Here is a 20,000-nt window from a genome sequence, read left to right on the forward strand (position 1 = left end):
TTAGGTGAGTGTGCGATAGTGACGGACCCTAGGTTTAGGGTTTGGGTTAAGGTTAGTGCATAGATAGTTGTGTATGTAAGGTTTAGTGTAGGTTTGTAAGGTTTTTGGTGTGTTTGTGTTGTGTGTGTGTTTTATGGAAAAGGTATTTGATTTGTTTTGTTGATTGTCGGGATTGTGGTTTGTTGGTCATGTGAAGTTTTGTGTTTTTGAACTTTCGGTTTTGTGGTGTCGGTTATCTCGTTGTCTGTGTTTTTGCGTGTCGGTGTTTTCAGGTAGACCCATATATATATATATATATATATATATATATATATATATATATATATATATATATATATATATATATATATATATATATATATATATATATATATATAAAGAGAATGAGGCAGAGACAGAGATCTCTGCCATCCTAGAATTGAGCACAAATGCAGCAGCATCATGTGAATTCATGGGATGGGTATCGGACTATTATGGTATGTAAATACATTGAAAACTTTGTACAGAGAGAAGCGGAATGAAAAGTGAGATGCCATCCATGATACATATTCAGAAATACTTTATAGATATAGATATAGCTATAGATACGGAAACTTATTTCCCTATCAAAACATAATTGTTTATCAGTGGCTGTTCAACATATGGACAGTTCATTAAACTGCTCTATCATGCATATTCTTCACTAACACAATGCTGACTTGTTCATGATGATTAAAACTTTGTGCGCATAACCCCCACAAAATATATGAATTCTTCATTGGAAGCAGAATTTCAGTGGAATGAAAGTCTAGTTGAAATAATATATGTGGTTTTATATCACTATATAACTGTTCTGTTGCTGCCTCTCTGTCAATGAGAGTTATAGCCTTTACTACAGCCCTAAAGACGCAGGACTGATTGGGCAGTCCTTTGGTTAGATAACCCCAGCAGAAGGGAGGAGATGAATGGAGGTAGCAAACCTACATGTTTCTGTCACAGTAGTAGAGGATGATCATATATCCAGGGAATGCATTCTCCAGTTTAGCTTCTTGATAGAAATGTGTAAGCCAGAATAGGTGTTTCACTGAAATTGGACAGTAGGTTGTCTGTAGGCTTATGTTGCCTGTGGAATGCCTGACAGCTTGGCTCAATGCCCATTGCATTCCCTGTCCCAAACATGTCAATGCACATGCTTAGTGAAAGTTTGTTATTAAGCAAAAATCTGAACCCACACTTTGTTGACTGCTCCCAGCTTGGCCATCCCTTCCCCTAGGTAAAATGATGGCTTATAGGATCACAGAATCATGGGAGGCTGTTAGGCTAATGGCCCTGGGGCCCTTACAAGCCTAGCCAAGAGTTTATTCACAAAAAAGAAACCTCAGTCAGCATCTGTCACCCCTGTCAATGAGCAACACAGGTGGAACTCCTGGGACAAATTTGTGGTTTTCCATCCACTCATGGATGCACTTGAACAGGGTCAGTGCATTACTCTGTTTGACATGTATGGGAAGTCTATTCCAGAGACGGGGCAGCCTCTGGAAGACAAACCTGTCTCTCCAGCAGGTTTTGTTGATGTTGTATATTAGATTTAAGTAAGTAATACACAAGGAGTTCAGAGTAGGGCAGGGTCTGATATTGCCTTGTAGGTGAGATACAGATCACTTCTAAGCAATCTGTACGATACCAAGTTGAGTGATAGTGATTTCAGCCTGTCCACATAGGACAGGCATTGGAGGCCATGGATTCTCTTTGTGAGGTATTTCTGTGGCCTTTCCAGTTTGTCCAGGTGTTTGAAGAGGTACATACCAAAGGTGAATTATACTCAATTATTGGTCTAATGAGGGAGGAGTATAGAGGGGTAATGACCTCTTTTTTTCTGGATGCAATCCCTTTACTTATGAGATGAACTAAATAAAAGGCTTTTCTGACCACTGCCGCTACATGATGGTCGAATGTGATGAGTGCTTTTATCCCTGGAGATGGTAGTGGAGAGCGCATCCAGTGGTCAGGGAGGAGGCTTATTAGTTAGAAGATATGTAACAAAACAAAAAACATGCAAACAAAACAAACTAACAAACAAGAAACAAACAAGCATGCAAACAAAACACTCCTTTCTCTATGACAATAAACATTTTTCAGAAAGCTTAACAAAGAGAAATTAAAAAAAGGTTGTTGCCTGTTTCAAAACATGACATGATAGTAAGTAACAGGCAAAATTAATGATCACTATTGACTGATGAATCAACACCCATATTACTAAACAAAATCATTAATTCAAAGCATCTAAGAAAATACACTTTGCAGGAATATGGTATAGAATGAAATATTTCTAATACAATTTTCCAAGTGATTACTCCCTTGATAAAAATAATCTTTTTATGGTATAATTTACACAAAGTTCAAAACAAGTTATGCAGTTCTTGAGGAAAAGCAGAGCACAGGAAACTATGCACCCAGCATTCTGACCTAAATGTAGGGAGACATCATGGCTTATATGGAATAAAAGAAACTGCTCTGTGGTGTACATGATCTGTGGGAGCACAGATTATCTGAAAAGATTTATGGTGAATGCAAAAAACTGACATGAGTGAAAAAAGCTGTAAATGTGTCAGAGGGTACCACACATATGACCAATCAAGACACTGGCTTGACACATATAAATCACAAATGCAATAAAATCTGCCATTAGTGTCAAGTAAATCCAGTGGATGGCTACTGGTCTATGCGGTATATACTCACACTTAAACCATAAATAGTCAAGCTAAAATGAAAAGCAAGATGCTAGACATAATGCATATTTAAAAAAATATTTTTATTGACCCACCCTGATGAAGAGGTCACATGGCACTAAGACCCTACTTCTGGCAGTTCCTCTTAAAGCTATGAGTACAGCACTATTGCCATATAAGTAAGTACCACTTATGTACTATAGTAATTCAAGAAAACTGATATGCTGTTTTTGAAAAAATACTTAGTAGATAATGTATAGACTTTTCTTAGCTACTTTAAGCTATCTCCACAATACTCTCTGGTGCAGGTTCTTGTTAAACAGTAATATTTGCATCAGGAGCAGTTATAATCACTTTTTGTCTTTGTAAACCTTGTCAGTCTTCTGCTTGACAAGACACTGTCACATGGAGAAGACTGTGGTATTCCTTGAGCAGAGACCCTTGAGGTAGAATATTAAAGTTTTGATACCCAAGTAGATGTACTTTATTTAGGCCAGTTAGATTAAATGCTTCCAATGTCTTTTGTATTTTTCTATGTACAGACCTTCAGCAAGATATGTTCTTGGTTGTTCTGAATAACCAACATCATGATACGTGAAATAGGGTAATGCTACAATATTATTTTATCAAATAAACCATAAGCAGCTGTCAGAAAAATATGTATTAGTGTATGTATTAGTTATATGCATAGTGCATTTAAAGTCTGAAAAGGGTTAACGCATTTATTCTATTTCACACTGCATAAATCTGTATGAATTGCAGAAAGCTTTCTAACCTTGAATTATCATGAAATATGCATAGCTATTGCTTATGCTTTTGGGAACTTACAAGGAAGCAGATAATTTCTGCTTGTGTCAGGAAAATAATGAATAAAACAATACCACTTGTATTATAACGTTATGAGACTTAGGCAAGGAGTTCCACTTGTGCTGTGAGAAAATACACAGCTGCAGAAGCTATAGATAATCAGAACAAAGACTGCTTGAAAATATGAACTGCAATCAGCATTTGCTTGTGCCTAAGTTAGAGAAGTACCTTGAAATGTAACACATGTATTAGAACTATACAATAGAAGCTTGTAACGGGCTAGGGCCCACCAAGGCCAGGTTGTTTTTCTCAAAATGTTTTTCATAAATCCAATCATGTCAGCAGAAAATCTGAGTAACATCTGCTGTAAAACAATACTGAAAGTTGTGTTTGATTACGTCAGCCATAGAAAGCCATGTCTTGTAGAATAGTATAAGAATAGCATACTTCCTGTTAGTAGTTAGGCAAAATCCTGTATTTGCATGTTTTTTGTCTCCTTGCAGCAAGTTATTAAATGTGCCTTAACTGAACCTTACGTGTATTGGTCTTTGAAGTTTTTTCCTTTGACAGATTGGTCCTTCGGACCGGAAACCCTCACTTTGCCTCAGATCAGAAGGGCCAGGTGGCTTGAAACCATATGGGGAAGAAACCACATCGGTTCTTCTTATTTGAAAAGCCCTCCGACTGAATTGTCATACAAAAGAGGCCAGCTACTTTCTGATCTGCAACTGAAGGACGGGTTTTCATGAACCAGGTGATCAGTCAAGAAGGCTCAGGTAAGGTGAATCTACCTTTTTTCTGTTTTAGATCAGGGACTAGATTTTCATTGTTTTTGTCAGGACTATATTTTTATAAGTCAGGGACAAAAAAAAAGATTACTGTCTTATCATAGATCAGGGAAACAGAGCAGGTAGACAGTCATTCTGAAGAGACAATAACAAAATCCGTGGTACCACGTTAAAAAATAAGGAGTTACATAACGATTAAAAGGTTAGAACAAAATGGGTAATAATTGCACAAAAAGACCCCAAAATCCGCCGTTAACCGAAGAAGCGAAATACATGCAGTCACAGTATGCTGATAATATTAAATATTATTCAAAATGGGTTAATAAGTATGAATTTGACAGTAAATTAGAAAAATCCTCACTTGTTAAATTTGTCAAACAGCTTAAAACCGATTCCAAAGGTCGAGTAAAGAAGCAGCGCCAATTAAGAATTCCTCAGGCACACAGGTGGATTGAGGAAGTAAACCGTAGGGAACAAAAAAGCAATAATTCAAAAGCAATGTTTTTAGATAAGGAGGACAATAACTTAGTAATAGCATTGGCCCCTCCACCTCCCTTACCAGAATATGAAGCAAGTGAACAAGTTAGTCCACCCCCGCGATATCCTGCTGTTACCGTAAATAGAGACACTACAAAAGCAAAACCGTTTATTAGAGATCCCATCGAGACCAGGTCTCGAACACGGGCAGGTAATTCAAAAGGGGACATTGAATTATATCAAATGGGTAGAAATTCACGATCTATGAGTGAAGAAGAAATATGCCCACTTATAGAAGTGCCTAATCCTCAGGCAGGGCAAGAAGGTCAGGACCCAACTATTCTAGTGTATAGATGCTGGACTCCGGAAGACATTTAGAAAGCCACTGAGGGAATTCCCCATCCAAAAGTTAATTTCAGAAAATTCTTAAAAGATTTACAAGGAATGAGGCTGAGTTATAATTTAAATGGAGAAGAGGTAGAAAAAGTAGTCAGACAAATTGTTGGACCAGATTGATACATGATTAGTGGCAACTGGAATCCCCGTGATGCTGCGCTCAGGCCACTCCCACATAGCAGTGCAGAGTTAGACAACAGAGTGAAAGGTCTTACAGACCGCATCTCTGAGAAATGGAAGCCTAGGGCGGACTGGACTTGCATTAATCAATGCATCCAACAAGAAGGTGAAACTATTGACAAATATTATGCCAGACTGTTAGAATATTTTAATAACCATTGTGGAATGCAGGTTCCTGAAGATCAGACACACGATTCTCCATATCAGCAGCAGCTAAAGAATGCATTTTTGAAAGGCAGCATTGCACCCATAAGCAGTTTTATTACAAAGCACATGGTAGATCATCGTACAAGCAGGTGACAGTCATTACTTGAATATGCTAGGCATGCCGAAAGGCATTTTAATAGCAAAAAGAAAAAGAAAGCCCAAGTATTTTCTGTAGAAAATGGAGCAGAAGTTTATGTAGTACAGTCTGGGAAAAAGGGCAAGAGAAATGCCCAGGGAAACAAACAATCTGATCAGCGATCAGAGGACTTTGAAGGGCAAAAGAAAAGGGGTGAATGTTTCAAATGCGGTAAAAAGGGACACTTGGCAAGGGATTGCAAGAAAAACAAGAAGGCAACCACGGAAGACAAGGAGGGTGAGGACTGACTATATGATAGTCAGGAATCACTAGAAGGGGATAGCAGAGAAATGACAAATGAGAATGCGATAGAGGGAGCAGAGGATGTGACAGAAGAAATAGAGGAAGTACAGGAAGTTATGGATAGTGAGGAAAATGAAATATTGGATTTAGCTTTATTGAGCTTAGAGCTCTATTTAGCAGACACGAAACCAGACGTTACTCTCCTGATAGAAGGGAGGGAAGTCAAATTCTTGTGTGACTCAGGGGCATCACGGACCCTAATACATCCCTCCAAACTGCCAGAGAATTCAGAGTCACTTGATTACATATTAGTGAAAGCAGCTAATGGACAACTGTATCGGGAGCCCCTCTCCCATAATATTGCAATAACTGATCCTGTTTCAGGATTGACCCAGAAAAGCAAAACTGTTGTTTCTGCAAAGTGCCCAGTGAATCTCTTGGGCAGAGACCTTATGCAGCTATTTGGTATAGCAGTAGTTCCGACTATGCAGGGTATGGAGGCACAGCAACAAATTGATACCTTCGCAGTGCAATCGGAGGGTGAAATGTTTTATTGGTACAGCCAGGACTTGGTTACGACTGGTTCTGGGGCAGTGACCGAAGAGTTGATGAACGTAGCCATCAGCAAGTTCCCCTCCCTTGACATTGATAAACAACATTTGTTGCACTGTACTCTGTATTATTGTAACACACCAGGACCTGATAAGGAATATGAGCAAGAATTGTTTAGAAATCATGCAAACAGATTGATATTATGTAATCTGTACTGGGACATGGAAGGGAACAGTGTAGCCAGCTGTTCATTGCCCCAGGAGTTCTTTGCACTCTATAAATCTAATTGATTACCACATGTTAGCTTAACTAAGGACAAGAATGTAAAATGGGTAGACCTAGGAGAAAAGGTTACGAGATGGGAAAAGCAGACAAAGTTAGAACTGTCAGAACAAGGAATACAAAGGCAGAAGTTGAATTGGATAACTCAGACCCACCCACCTGTACACTTGCAGTCTAGCAATGACAGCTGATTAGCACTCCTATTAAAAGAGGAAGAGAATGCCTTACAGAATATACCAGAAACCCTTTGGTCAACAGGAAAGTCAGATGTAGGACTTATTCGTACAGCGGGACCAGTTACTATCATGCCAGAGTCAGCATTTAGACCACAGAAAAGACAGTATCCCTTAAGAAAAGATGCAGAGGTAGGAATCAAACCTATTATAGCAGCTTTACTTAAGGAAGGGGTGCTGGTGGAATCTCCTGATTCACAATGTAACACACCCTTATTTCCTGTTAAGAAAGCGAATGGAGAGTGGCGTATGGTCCAAGATTTACACGCTGTAAATGACACAGTAATACCAAGGGCACCTATGGTGCCAGACCCACACACTATGTTGAATGATTTAAAACCTCAACAGAAATATTTTTCTGTGGTAGATATCATCAATGCATTCTTTTCGATACTGATACACCCTGACAGCCAATACTGGTTTGCATTCACATTTCAGGGAAAAAGGTATACATATACACAACTACCACAGGGATATTGTGAAAGTCCGACAATATTCTCACAAAAAATGGCAAGCAACTTGGAGGGATTTACCCCACCAAGAGGCAGTCAGATTTTACTTTATGTTGATGATATCCTGCTGGCGGCCCCCACCCAGTAAGATTGTAAAGAAGATACCATAGCGCTATTACAATTTTTAGCCACTGAAGGACATAAAGTAAACAAAAATAAACTGCAGCTTTGGAGAAAACAAGTTAAATACCTAGGATATGTAATATCCAAAGATGGTAGGACATTAGATGTGGACAGAAAAATAGCGATTTTACAAGCACCAAAACTCACTACCAAGAAGGAAATTATGTCCTTCCTGGGTACGACTAATTTTTGTTGGAGCTGGATTTCAAACTACGCCTTGGAATCTGCACCACTGACTAACCTGATATATAAAAAGCCTATGGCGGCACAGGATTTGTTACAATGGACACCAGAAGCAGAATCTGCTTTCTGCAAACTGAAACAGTTAATAGCATCCTCATTAGTTTTGGGCTTACCAAACTATCATAAACATTTTCTCCAAACTGTAGATTGTAAGCAAGGTTATATGACATCAGTGTTAACACAGCAGCATGGGGACGAGCAACGCCCTATTGCTTATTATTCATCACAACTAGACCCAGTGGCACGGTCTTTACCCCACTGTGTACAAGCAGTAGTTGCAGCTGCAATGGCAGTAAAGGCTTCAGCCTCAGTAGTTTTGTTCCACCCTTTCACATTGAGAGTGCCTCATGCAGTCACAATTATTTTACTGCAAGAGAAGGTAGCATATCTTTCCCCTGCTAGGCATCTTTCCTGTATGACTATATTGTTGAGCCAACCTCATATGACAGTTGAATGATGCACGACTTTGAACTCTTCTACTTTGCTCCCAACCCCTGCAGATGGCACACCGCACAGCTGCCTGCAGGTGATTGAGCAAAAGACACTGCCTATAAAAGATCTTACGGATGTCCCCTTGGATGATGCCGAGGTGACATACTATGTGGATGGCTCGTGCAAAAGGGGTCCTGCAGGACATAACCTAGTAGGATATGCAGTAGTCTCTGATACTGAGATTATAGAAGCAAAACCTTTACCACACAATTTATCTGCGCAGACAGCAGAATTGATTGCCTTGACACGGGCATGTACTTTAGCAAAGGGTAAATATGTAAACATTTTTACTGACAGCCAGTACGCTTTCTCTACTGTACATGTTTTTGCACAACAGTGGAAAAATTGAGAAATGATAACATCTACTGGCAAACCAATCAATCATGCACAGTTTATTTTAGATCTTTTAGAATCTATTCAGTTACCTCAGAAAGTAGCTATTTGTAAATGCACAGCTCATACCAAGCAACAGGATAGGATTTCAAAAGGTAATGCGAGAGTTGATGCAGCTGCAAAGCAGGCAGCTTCAGAAGTATTTATTTTGAATGAGGAATTACAACCCTCTGAGATTTTAGATGTAGAAATGTTAAAGACAATGCAGACACTTACTACGCAAGCTGAAAAACAAAGATGGGTAAAACGAGGAGCAATTCTCGAAAAGGGGCTGTACATCTCTAAAGAAGGGGAAACTGATATTGCCATCTAATTTGTTTAGATATGCAGCTTTGTTGAGCCATGGGCAATGTCATGTCTCAACAGGGGGGATGGTACAGCTGGTGAACCGAGTGCTCATGACATATAGATTCTTAAATTACTCTAAAAAATTTTGTTCGATGTGTCACGTTTGTAATAAACATCATGCACAAGGTCATTAAAGCTCAAGCAAGGGAGTTTCCCTACACCACCATATCCGTTTCATACTATCTGTATGCATTTCATAGAATTGAACAAATGTGAAAATAAGAAGTATTGCCTTGTCATTATAGATATGTTTTCCAGATGGGTGGAAGCCTTTCTGACTAAAAATCCAGATGCGGCTACTGTAGCGAAAATTCTTGTTAAAGAAATCATCCCTAGATTTGGCATTCCGGAAAGAATCTACAGTGACAACAGTACACACTTCGTAAACCAAACCATACAACAGTTAAGTAAACATTTTGGTATTTCTTTGAAAAATCATTGTGCGTATCACCTGCAATCTGCAGGGCTAGTAGAGAGGCATAATGGGATTTTAAAGAGTAAGCTAAGGAAGTTAATAGAAGAAACACAGAGAAATTGGGTGTACTGTCTGCCCCTGGCACTGTTGAGCATGAGAACTGTTCCGAATGCAAAAGGATTGACTCCTATTGAAAAACTATTTGGAAGGGCTTATTATATACCTCAATGGAAACCTCTCATGCCCGCAGACCAGGAAGCTGACTGTACACTAGCTGAGTACATGAGAAATTTGTTAAATTCTAAACATCTGTTGCAGTCAAATTCTGTTTCAGATAAAGAACAAACCAGACCATCAGAAGTAGCAATGGCCACTGGTACCTGCATCTGGTTGAAGACAATAAAGAAAAAGAATTGGACATCACCAAAGTGGGAGGGTCCATATCAAGTGCTTCTGTCAACACCCACTGCAGTCAAGATTGCAGAGCGTACCTCGTGGATCCACCTGACACACTGCAAACTAGTTAAGAACTTTGAACTGGACAAAAATCTTGTCACATGTCAAGCGCAAAAATGATAGAATCTAGAACAAACAGGAATGCAGAACAGCCATTTCCTCATAAGTATTGCATAATCATCCTGTTAACTTTTTCTAGTGACATTAATCTTTTTGCTGTGGCCTTTCCTTTTCCCAGCCACACAAACTGAACTGAATAAACATGAAGCATTACTCATAGACTGGCATCCAAACTTCAACACTTACCAGGCAATTAAATATGGGTATGCTGAGACTTTCAGTGTTTCGAATTGCTGGATTTGCACAGCTTTGCCGATAGCATACGGGGGGGGGTATTAATGACTACAGTCCCCCTAGGGGTCAATGAGACCTGGGAAAACTTGATTCATGATACGTCAACTATTATGTCACAAGATAAAATAGCATTGCACTTGTCTGTTCCACAGAAGGGAACTGTGTGTTTTTATAAAAATGATACTGTTCACGTGGGTTGGAGCAATTGCAATGTGACTGTTCCTTATAAATGTTACACTAAAGCTAACAATGCAGGTTCTTATTGTAATACAAACTATGATTCATTTCTTGAATTGATGCACAAAACAATCAATGAAGTAAAACATAATTCTGTTCTTTATAAACAACTGTCTATAATTGATAGAAAAATGTTTCATGTAGGGCAAGTGTATATTCATAGCAAAGTTACTACTAAAGTAGAGGACTGTTATTTTGTGTGTGGCAGAAAGGCATACAAATGGTTACCTGAGAATTGGTCTGGCAGTTGTTTTTTGGGCTACCTGGTTCTGGCCATATGTCACACTGCAGTTTTGCCTCGAGGAAAAATTCGGAATGTCTGAGAAGTCGTCAAGAAACCTGTAAATCCAGTGGGGCAAATCGATGCGCGTTGGAAAAACCATCATTCTATAGGCAATGGACTGACACACATGGACTTGAGTGATAGTGTTATATCGTGGGCAGGCATATTACCAGCATATGGAGCAGTGAAATCAATCTGGGAGCTGAGAAAACTGTCTAAACTTCTTGAAGTGATGAGCAATGCAACTTTTTCCACTCTCGAATTGGTGACTGATGAACTGAATGCCATGAGAACTGTAGTGCTTCAAAACCGCATGGCTCTTGACTTCACCCTAGCAGCGAGAGGTGGTATTTGTGCTTTAATCCAGAAAGAGTGTTGTTCATATATTCCTGACCATAAACACGAGATAGACAATCATCTTGAGGTAATTCAGCAAGTATCAGCCATGACCAAACCAGGCCCAAACCCACTGATGGACTTTTTCCAGAAATGGTTTGGGGGGTGGCGTACCATCCTAATGAACATCCTGATTGCCATTTGTGTAGGAATGCTCCTACTGGGAGTATGTGTTTGCTGTGCATCCCCTGCATGAAAAGACTGATTAAAGACTTTATAGACATGTCAGTTTCTGAAACCTTATATCAAAGTACTGAGTTTGAAGAGCTGGTAAAAGATTGAAAATGCTTTCATAAGTTTAAATTGAATAACTCTCTTAACTGCTAATCCTAAGTGTGAAGAGGTTAGGAGACGAAAAACTGTTTATGCTTATTTTGAAAGTAGAATAAAAGTATTAAAAGGGGGGAAAATGTCAGAAAAATATGTATTAGTGTATGTATTAGTTATATGCTTAGTGCATTTAAAGTTTAAAAAGAGTTAACACATTTATTCTATTTCACACTGCATAAATCTGTACGAATTGCAGAAAGCTTTCTAACCTTGAATTGTCATGAAATATGCATAGCTATTGCTTATGCTTTTGGGAACTTACAATGAAGCAGATAATTTCTGCTTGTGTCAAGAAAATAATGAATAGAACAATACCACTTGTATTAACATTATGAGACTTAGACAAGGAGTTCCGCTTGTGCTGTGAGATAATACACAGCTGCAGAAACTATAGATAATCAGAACAAAGACTGCTTGAAAATATGAACTGCAATCAGCATTTGCTTGTGCCTAAGTTAGAGAAGTACCTTGAAATGTAACACATGTATTAGAACTATACAATAGAAGCTTGTAACGGGCTAGGGCCCATCAAGGCCAGGTTGTTTTTCATAAATCCAATCATGTCAGCAGAAAATCTGAGTAACATCTGCTGTAAAACAATACTGAAAGTTGTGTTTGATTACGTTAGCCATAGAAGGCCATGTCTTGTAGAATAGTATAAGAATAGCATACTTCCTGTTAGTAGTTGGGCAAAATCCTGTATTTGCATGTTTTTTGTCTCCTTGCAGCAAGTTATTAAATGTGCCTTAACTGAACCTTACCTGTATTGGTCTTTGAAGTTTTTTCCTTTGACAGCAGCAAAAATAGACTTCAACACAGAGGTAGCAGTACAAGTGGTGGTCTCATGCAGTTGTAATACTTCTGGTTATGTTCAATAACATATAACATTCAAAAAATAACGGTTATACTTTTAGTGAAATAAAATTACTTTCACTTTTGTACATGGAAGACCTAGTATTCCAGGTTGCTGCATTTCTTTTTTTAATTCTGATTTCTGTACATGATTTTTTTTATAAATTTGTGTTTATTGAAAGTAATAAAACAGTGGGTCATGTGTACCTTTTTCTGTTTCTGTTTTTGTTTTTGAAATTGTTGCCTCTAATCTCTTGTAACTATTAAATACTATCTCATTCTGTACTAGGATTTCAGCAGACTTGAAGGGGCATAATTTAAGCAGTTATCAGGGTTCACAGGCTCATAGGTATTCATAGGGGTTGTTTTGCTTTTGTTTTGTTGTACTATTAATGACAATGTACATGCCTAGTAATATGCCTAGGGTTCAACATGCAATGGGCATCATTGAATGTGTGTCACTTGCTTCTGTGTGAGATGTAAACCCCCAGGAAAAGCCTTCTCCTCATTGAAGCAAGATTTTCTGCTTAGGGTTTGCTGTCCTCACTAGGGATTCAACAATCTGAAAGTGCACCTTGACATTTGCTCTCATATTCCCCTTATTAGTAAAGGCAAGCCAGCAAAGCAGAATTACTATTCTACAAACACCCTCCAACAGCTACAGTAGTGACCTGGGTCACTAACTGAATTGGGATTCCACGGTCATAGCCAGGGTTTTATCCCTTAATACCAAGGGAAAGGTGAGGACTACATTGATTTTTTCAGACAACCTGGTATCACAGTCTGGTTTAATTACTTGTTTAATGTCACATATTAATCAAATAGAGGTTTGAGGGTCTCATATCCCATAATTAGTTTGTTAACAGCTCATACTATTTACCCTCTGCCCAATCTGTCAGACAATATTGCAGATACATACTGCTGAGTAATCTATTGTGTCTTATCAATTATCTTACACTAGTACAAAACATTATGTATTCTTTCTTTGAGTTTGGTAATTTCCAGATGTGACTCAGGAATTCTGTGTAACGTAACCTCATACAAGTGATTACTCTATCACCATTACACATTAAACCATGTACACATAAATCCTCCAATGACACTAACAATGAAACATTAAAATCTGTTTAAAAAATATTTATCTGAGTTAAACAGTCGTAATGCATTTATGAAGTTTTGCCTTTAAAATGTAGGGGTTAACATAGTTTTAATTCTAAGTCTAATTAACTTTAATTGCTTGTTTTCAATTTGCTTGGTTGTGTTTCAGTATTTAAACAGTTTTTGTATCATACAGAGTGAGTATGATAAAGTGATTTGAACTGTCATGAAAGCGCTTACTTTTATTTTGTCATTCTGAATAAAATTCCTTTTTGCCAGCTGAGTTGGTCTGGCATTTTTTTTCTGTTTTGCTATAAAGCATTGACATAAATAGATCATTGTCGTGGTTTAAGAATGAAATAGGGCAATAAGAGGAGACTAGTGTTTGGTCTTTACCTGGCTTTAAAATAACTGATACTATTGCTTGTTTCTATGTGGGTGGACTTTGCATGAAAATAAAATGCATCCAATTAAAAAAAAAAATCCGCAAAGCCATCCCCAGCCAAATCATACACATCCAGAAGAAGAAGACACATACCTGAAGTCTTCTAGCTGGCCTACCTCTGACAGACTTCTTAACACTCCTCTAGTGCAATAGGCCTGGTCATCCTTACCCTCCATTCCCATGGTTATTAAGAAGAGTCAGAGTGTTTGGATATGTTTCAATCAGTAGAGGAGAGCTCAAATGAGAAGAACAGTTAGACTATGGTGGAATAAAATAAGGGACAAAGCTGTTAAGTATTTCTGTGTATGCAGATACAAATATTCCTTGACTCAGTATCTTTGTAGGTTCATAGGTAAGTATTAGACCCTTGTGGGTCATTTTAAGCCTGCCAGATTCCCTTTTCCTGCTCAAAAAAACTATTGCACAGATCCCATAGTAGATAATTATATACTACCACTAAAAAGAATAAATAGGATCATACCATAGATAATTTGAGGGGACCCATACATAGAATAAAGCATTTAGAAACAAATCTGTCCATTAGTAGTACATGGGGCAGTCCTGGGGTAAATCATCCATAGAGCTAAGTTGCACGTGAAAATGGACAAGGATTAACTTTTATTTATGTGCAGTATCCTCTGCAAAATATACCTGTCCCTCAAAACCATTCTGTTGATGTTGCAGAAGAGGTTTAGATCCCTACATCCAGCATTTTGGATGCAATTTGACTTCCTGATGTGTGGTAAATCTATCAGTACTAGGTCACAGTATGCCTTGTATGCCAGACACAGGTCATCTCTTAACAGACTGTTGAAAACTGAGTATAGTGGCAGGGATTTGAGTCTGTCCATGTAGGACGTTGTTTAGATCTTGTACCCTTTAGGAGGTATCTCTGTGGGTACTCCAGTTGTTGTATGCATCTGGGCATTAATTTGTACATTTAATTTGAACAATCATTCTTTCAGCTTGCTGCTGCATAAGGTATATACCTAAGTATTTCTGAGACACCACTGAGACACTGAAGCATCTCTATTTTAAGTTACTTAGTGAATATTTGGCCGTGTACTCAAGATTCCATTTAAATCTACTGTTGGCTCGTCCATTAGATCGGCAGCTCCTGGCACGCCCTGCATTGCCTCCTCTTGTACAGTCAATAAAAGGTCTGTAAAGTTTTAAGCATAGCATTAACTCTAGTCTGAATAGAAACTTCACAGTCTTGAGTTGTTTGCTTAAGATACCCCTTTGAATGACTTTTCCTCGCCTAGGTGAGATGCATGTACATTTACCCCTTGCTGGCTGTGCATGAACCCTTTAATATTCTTCTTAAATTGAGCACCCTGACAAAGCAGATTTGCTCCCCATAAATCCTCAGATGCATGCTCATTGGCAACCCATTACATCAGAAAATGAGAATGGACAGACAGAGTAATGCATAATATCTGCATAATCTGCATCAACTAGTTGTATTCTTTTGCTATTGACATTTTATCCATCCTGTAGTAATTATTATACATGGGAGAAAATCATATATTTTTTAAAGTAGGAGATAAAACCAGAGAATAATGCATCCACCATTCCCAGTAACTCACAAATATGTTTCAGGAAATAAACAACATACTGGGTCTAGAATGAGCTTCTCTAAGGAAAGTGATGCATTCTAGTCTCCATAAATAGCAATGCTTTCCCAGAACCCTATTTTTTTTACAACATCTCGTGTTCAAAACTGATTTTCCAGTATATATATATATATATATATATATATATATATATATATATATATATATATATAGAGAGAGAGAGAGAGAGAAACTGTATGTGTGTGAGTAAGTGAGTGAGTGAGTGAGAGAGAAAGAAAGAGAGAACTTAACTATTGTATGTAACACTCACACAAAATGGCATTTGAGGGAAACACATCTTCCCCATCTATCTCTTAACAGTTCCCATAGCATTTCCAGTGTAAGAGTAAGATCTCCTTTCTCCTTCCTGTTGGATTTGATGCTGTTCTATGTCCATTATATGCATTTCATATCAAGATTCAACATACCAGCATATGTAAATATTTTTGCCCTCTTTATGGGGTTTAAAAAGTCAAAAAGCAACCAAACTATAGAAGTAATTTATGGATTGTTTCCATAGTTAAATAACAGCCAAAGAAAAAATATCCTGTTACCTGAAAGGTCCATGGGAGCCAGTTATGTTTTTTGGATCGGGGTAGTGCCTTAATCTGAAGTTAGCCTATGTTCCCCTTATAAGCTCTTACTGTTCCCTTCTGGGTTAGTAATGGACCAGAGCCAATGGTTCTTTGTCAAGATTCTGTAGTCTGGAGGTAGGCAAGTTTCAGTCAAAATAGTACTAAATTAGATAAGTAACCCAAAATCAAGCATGGAGACTGCAGAAGGTTCTGTGTTGTTTAAGTCCTTTATTTAAGTTAGCTTAGGGAGAAAGCATTCATCTGCCTAAGCTAACTTAAATAAAGGACGTAACAACACTAAACTTTGTTTTAGTCAGATGGGCACTCCTTGGGGTGTCTTATGGATGGTTTTGGGAAGAGAGATGTGGGCCACTAATGAGGTGTAATGTTAACTCATTACATTCTTGTAATGGCCCATTTGTTTGTGTAGTTGCATCTCACTGATACCGCTAGGTGTCTAACATAATCTATTTATTTTTGCATTAATAATTCTAAAAACATGCATCGTACAAGCTATTGAAAGCTTATATAATGTGCAACACAACTGCATGAATTTATTACCTTTGTTTAGTGATGCTAAAGATATATTAATTAGTGTCATTATACTATTTATGTTATTTATATTGCCATCATTTTCATATAATTTAAAATATCTCAACAACCTGATGAAAAAACAGGAAAGCGTTGACGAGACAGGAGCCCTTGAAATCCAGTTGAACGCAATTTATTTATTAATTTTAAAAAACAAGCGTTTTAACTAGTGCAGAAGCTTCATCAGAAAAAACAGGAAGCAAGAAAAAACAGCACCAAAATTCCCAAGTTTTAAATCCTCTCAGGGATCATGATGTCACTTCCTTGGGAACAAAATTCCAAATATTTCAAACATAGAATATATAATTATATACATGTCTAAAAGCATCATTTTAAAATAAGTTAAAAAGTCTCTACATTCAATTATTCAAATCCAATAAAGCCTAATATCAGCACTTCAAAAATCTGTTAAAAAATGTTTGAAATATTTGGAATTTTGTTCCCAAGGAAGTGACATCATGATCCCTGAGAGGATTTAAAACTTGGGAATTTTGGCGCTGTTTTTTCTTGCTTCCTGTTTTTTCTGATGAAGCTTCTGCACTAGCAGGAGCGAAAACGCTTGTTTTTTAAAATTAATAAATAAATTGCGTTCAACTGGATTTCAAGGGCTCCTGTCTCGTCAATGCTTTCCTGTTTTTTCATCAGTTTATTTTTGTATTTTATTTGCCAATATCTCAACAACCTAGTAAGACAGAGAACAGTATAGCTTCACATGAAAATGGTGAATGAATGGTGGCAGGAATACTTTGGGGGATGAGTGAAGAAGACAGGGTGGTGAATTTTGCTCCAAATCTGTAAGCTAGTAGGTTGGCTGTTACCCCCTTTTGAGTATGGGTGGTGCCATCCACAACCAGTTCAACATATAGCTGTGTATTCCCTTTTAAATTTGGACAAAGCTAAAGAATGGTTTATTTGTTTTAGCTAGAGAAGGATTTCTTCCTCTGATAAGCCAATTCCCTCTTGTTCTTGGATATTAGTTTCTTTCTCTTGCTGTATAGCCTGTTTATATTAGGGGTCTATTAGGGTTGCTTGCTTTTCTGGCAAGTCCTGGTTTTAATTCATTCAGGTACAAGTGATTCTATGCAATTGCTTAAGTGGTTATACAGGGCATTGGTGTACACCTCTGCATAGGATTCGTTGTTATCTGCATTTGAGGGGGCTTTGAAAATTCTTATACCATCACTTAGTAGGAGGCAATTTGTCTTTGAAAATTTGTTAATTATTTTTGAGCTTGTTAGGGTATCTAGTCTTATAATTACACTTGAATGAGACATATTTACGATCCAATCTTTCCACGGAGGAAATCACATGAGGGGATGCAATGCTCTACCATGTTAGTGAGTAGTATGTCCAGGACATCTGATCCTCTTGTGTGTATACTAACTAGCTGTTCCAGAACATTTTCATTGACAAAGTCCAAGAACCTCTAAACCAGCATATTTGTGTTAATCTATGTTTTCATGTCAACAGTAGCATATTAAAAATCACCCATGAATAAGGTGTTGTGCTGTATGGTACGTGACTCCAGTAAGGCCAGGTATTTGGTATGTTTTTTCTGTGTCATGGTGGGGCACCTATAACTAGCTATGATGTGGTAGGGGGCTTTGCCTATAGTTAATTGGACATGGAGTAGCTCAAAACAGTCATACTGTCTGGCCAGTCTCGAGGTGTACTTATCCTTAATGAAGATGGATACTTCTCCTCCTTTGATTCTTTGATAGTTTGTGGTTTGAATGTATGGAAGGAATTGTAGCCCTGGAGGCTATGGTGTTTTCTGCACCTTTGTACTTTTCGATATTGGATTGCTTCAGGTGAAAGCAGATTCTCAGTAATCAGTAGCAAAGTAGCCAAATGATGAGCTGACTACCTATGCCAAAGCCTGTGTAAATGAGAGACTTATATACAAGCAAAGAGGAACACATTTTACACTAACTGCCAAATGGGAAAGCACACAATAAGCCTTCCACAGCCCTACAGCTAACAGATACAATGTAATACTGTGCAATTAGCTACTTAAAGCAGCAGCAGACAGTACAGTTTTCTTTTTTTAACTGCTAAAGTACAATCACAGTATAGAAGAGCAGTGCAAAAACCCTTTTGTGTGCATACCAACTCAGTCCAGGAAAACACCTACTACCACTAGATGAATAATCCCCATCCTCCTAATGTAAAAGGACCATAAAGGAGTGTCTGGAGGAAAATGCTGCCAGAAACAAACTTAAAAGATGCAAAATGCTGCCACAAACAAACTTAAAGATATGGATACAGCAGTGTACTTTTAAACAGTTTATAAAAGTGTGATTTTTTTCCAATAAAAGTACTTCACTTGGTATAAATGAGTCAGGAGCCACTTACATTTACAGAATTTATAAAGGCACTAAAAACAAGATAAGCTGATTAATAAACCCTCCAACCAATAAAACTACATGCAGAAATATCAAGTGTTTCCTCAGCCTAAACAGACTAGGCTACCTTCCAGTGCACCAGATGGAAAATCCACTGACCTCTTGATGTAAAAACAAGTGCTTGCTAGAGTTTCAAAATATATTACTTTATCCAACAGCTACCTAATGAATTAGGTCAAGTAAATCCTTAGAACAGACAAGAGGCAACATTCACGTTTCAATATATGCACAAGGAATGCAAATAAATAATTCAAGATATCAAAAGCTGTGTAGAAAGGGAGGAGTTATTAAGCTCAATTTACAGGAGGGGTGGACATCTTACACCAGGGTTAAAGAACAGATCAATGAAGGGGAGGCTGGCAGGGAAAAAACTAGCAGGGCCGTGCTTTTAGTTTCTGCAGGCTTGAAATCTTTTCAGAAAAAGACAAAGACCCAAAAATTCATTGTATATTTAAGTATCACTCAAGAAAAAATTTAGCCAATGAAAAAAATTATATTTCTTTAGTAGCCCCAGTGGCTACAGAGATATGTTTGAAATTTTGAAACATAACTTCATTTTGTCAAAAAAAATACTCTTAGGGTGCAACCGCAGGAAGATGGAATACAAATCTCCAGATCGCCATTAGATTGAATGAGTTAAGCAAACAACTTGCATATGCATAGTAGGAAAAGAGCTTTCTAATAATGGCAAGAATATATATAGGTTCATAGGTTAGTACTAAGCTAACTGCCCTTGCGAGCCATTGGAAGCCTAGTCAGCCAATTATCCCTTGTGAGACTCAAACCCTGCACCTTGTGTTTGTAAGGCAAACACCTTAACCATTAGT

The sequence above is a fragment of the Protopterus annectens genome, chromosome 9.part0 (assembly GCF_019279795.1).
Source record: "Protopterus annectens isolate FY-2018-M chromosome 9.part0, PAN1.0, whole genome shotgun sequence".
Classification (NCBI taxonomy): domain Eukaryota; kingdom Metazoa; phylum Chordata; order Ceratodontiformes; family Protopteridae; genus Protopterus; species Protopterus annectens.